The 3,333-nt window shown below is 47.9% G+C and overlaps 1 pseudogene; it reads right to left on the minus strand.

Annotated features, from left to right (window-relative positions):
* Window positions 1-960: 960 nt before the first annotated feature.
* LOC102822886 overlaps window positions 961-3,333 on the minus strand; it is a 29,676-nt pseudogene continuing 27,303 nt past the window's right edge.

The raw sequence follows: 3,333 nt of genomic DNA on the forward strand, positions 1-3,333 counted from the left end.
TCTAGTCTGTCATATGGGGTCTACATTAGTAAAAAATCTTATTAACATCACCTAACAGCAACAAATGCAGATGATACAACATTGCTTGCTGAAAGTGAAGAGGACTTAAAACATTTACTGATGAAGATCAAAGAGCACAGCCTTTGGTATGGATTACATCTCAATGTAATGAAAACAAAAATCCTCACCTCTGGACCAATAAAAAACACTCTTAGCAATTGAGAAAAGATTGAAGTTGTAAAGGACTTTATTCTTGGATCAACCATCAACACTCATGGATACAGCAGTCAAGAAATCAAATGATGTATTTCATTTGGCAAATCTGCTGCATAAAACTTTTTTTTTTTCCTTTCACTGCAGCACTTTCATTTCTCCTTGCACAAGGCAGTGTTGCTGGGGCCTAATAATGTTCGCACATGACAGTAGAAAACCCAAAATTTGTTGTCATCTCAGAGTTGAGAATTACAAATGAAAACCTTATATAAATTAAAAGGATGAATGAGTTTACAGGTTTAAATTCAAACCATCTTCCAACTCAAGGCAAGCAACAATCCGCAGGGTTCCAGGGGGAGAAGATCAGCTAAGAAAGGTAACTGGTTCCAAGGCTGAGATTCTTCCAACCCTGACAGGCAGGCAAGACAGATATGACAACTGCTCTGGGCCACTCACCATCCCTGCAGGTGTGATCCTGGAACCATCAGCTCTTTGCATTAACACCCTGCACAGACTCATCACAACAACGGACCCCACCATGTCATCCCTTCACCTCCGCCACTGAGTGACCGATTCACACACTCTAGGGACTTAAATCAAAGATATGTACAGCGTATTAAACATAGACCAAGGGAACAGGAAACTCGAATACAAGGTCAAGGTCAGCAACAAGTCCTAAGATCCAGTGCTGCTGATACCAAGATACAGGCTTCAAGGACAATTTCATTGCAAAAGCTTCTTCCAGTTTCACAAGGCTAGCATGAAACGTGCAGGTTTGTGGGCAAATCTGCGTTCTGGAATGAGCTCATACAGCAGGTAGTGGCACCTGTGGGCCGTCTGTCTAGAAACATTGCGGTGGACGATGGAGGGGCCCGATTCGTCGTACTCCTGCTTGCTGATCCACATCTGCTGGAAGGTGGACAGTGAGGCCATGATGGAGCCGCTGATCCAGAGTACTTGCGTTCCGGAGGAGAAATGATCTTGATCTTCATGGTGCTGGGTGCCAGCTCTGTGATCTCCTTCGGCATCCGGTCGGCGATGCCTGGGTACATGGTGGTCCCCCCTGACCACCGTGTTGGTATACAGGTCCTTCCGGATGTCCACGTCACATTTCATGATGGAGTTGAAGGTGATCTCGTGGATGCCGCCCGACTCCATACCTAGGGAGGGCTGGAAGAGCGCCTTTGGACAATGGAAGTGCTCAATACCAATGGTGATGACCTGGCCATCTGGCAGCTGGTCGCTCTTCTCCAGGGAGGACGAAGATGCTGCGGTGGCCATTCCTATTCGAGATTAGGGCGACGTAGCACAGCTTCTTGATGCCACGCACGATCTTGCGCTCGGTCGTGGTATTGAAGATGTAGCAGCGCTCAGTCGGGATCTTCAGGATGTAGTTGGTCAGGTCGCGGCCCACCAGATCCAGACGCAGGATGGCGGCAGGGTGTAGCCCTCGTCTAGGGACACAGTGTGGGTGACACCATCACCAGAGTCCATGACGATGCCGGTGGTGCGGCCCAAGGCGTAGAGGGACAACATGGCCTGGATGGCCACGCACATGGCGGATATGTAGAAGGTCTCAAACATGATCTGATTCATCTTCTTCCGGTTGAACTTGGGGTTCAGGGACGCCTCGGTCAGCAGCACGGGGTGCTCCTTGGGGGCCACATACAGCTCATTGTAGAATGTGTGGTGCCAAATCTTCTCCATGTTGTCCCAGTTGGTGACAGTGCTGTGCTCAGTGGGGTACTTGAGGGTCAGGATGCCCCTTTTGCTCTGAACCTCGTTGCTCAGGTAGCTGTCCTTCTGGCCCATACCCACAACGACGCCCTGGTGCCGGGGGTGCCCCACGATTGAGGGGAAGACAGCGTGGGGCGGGATGAGGCGGAGCTTGTCGCCGGCAAAGCTGGTTTTGTACATGCGGGAGACGTTGTCGATGACTAGCACGGCAATTTTTTCTTTTATGGCGAGCGGCGGCAGCAAGCTCCGGCTGAGAAAGCAGCGAACGCGAGCTGGCAGCGGAGACTGAGGACAAGACCTTTTTAAAGTGCTGAAGAGCAAAGATGTCAGCTTGAGGACTAAGCTGCACCTGACCCAAGCCATGGTATTTTCAATAACCTCAAATGCATGTGAAAGCTGGACGGTGAATAAGGACGATCATAGAAGAATGGATGCATTTGAGTTATGGTGTTGGAGGAGAATATTGAAAGTGCCATGGGCTGCCAAAAGAACAAAGAGATCCGTGTTGGAAGAAGTGCAGCCAGAGTGCTCCTTGGAGGCCAAGATGGCCAAACTTCGTCTCTCATACTTCAGACATATTGTCAGGAGGGAATAGTCACTGGAGAAGGATATCATGTTTGGTACGGTGGAGGGTCAGAGAAAAAGAGGACAATGCCCAGAGAGATGGATTGGCCAAGTGGCAGCATCAGTGGGCTCAAGGGTGGCAACAATTGTGAGGTTGGCCCAGGATCAGGCAGTGTTTTGTTCTGTCGTGCATAGGGTCGCTATGAGTCTGTACTGACTAGATGGCCCCTCACAACAACAACAAGGTAGTAGATTTGCCCAATATTTGGATTCTCAAAGATCTATATATTCCCTTTAGTGGTATTTTAAATCAAAATGCCTAGAAATTTGCTAGTGATGCAAAAGTAGTACATATACGGACATAGGCTTGTAGGCTTCCGTGAGCCATGGTAAGTAGTAGGTGTCAGGTATTTTAACAGACGTGGCAAGCAGCCAGTGGAATATGACGGTTACTATCAATGGAGCCACTTTTAAACAATTAGCTCCCTACCCTCTTATATAAAATTCCTCCTGTTTTTGATGGTCATTCTCATCCAATAACCCTCAACATTCCTCTTTTCTCTGCCTTCTATCAACTTCTCCTCTACATTGTAAAATACTTCAGTAGCTCATGACTTTCATCCTCACCTCCTTCATCCTTATGTTTTTAGCAGCCATGTGGATGACACATCTGGCACCCAAATCCACATCATTTCATCTGTATCCTTAACCTAGTGACCTTCCTTTTCACTATAGATAATCAGACTCCTGGGCACACATTACCACTTATCACTAGCCATAATCTCTCTACCACTTCACTTCCCCACTTAGTGACCACAA

This window comes from Chrysochloris asiatica, unplaced genomic scaffold, assembly GCF_000296735.1.
Source record: "Chrysochloris asiatica unplaced genomic scaffold, ChrAsi1.0 scaffold00008, whole genome shotgun sequence".
In the NCBI taxonomy this organism is placed as follows: domain Eukaryota; kingdom Metazoa; phylum Chordata; class Mammalia; order Afrosoricida; family Chrysochloridae; genus Chrysochloris; species Chrysochloris asiatica.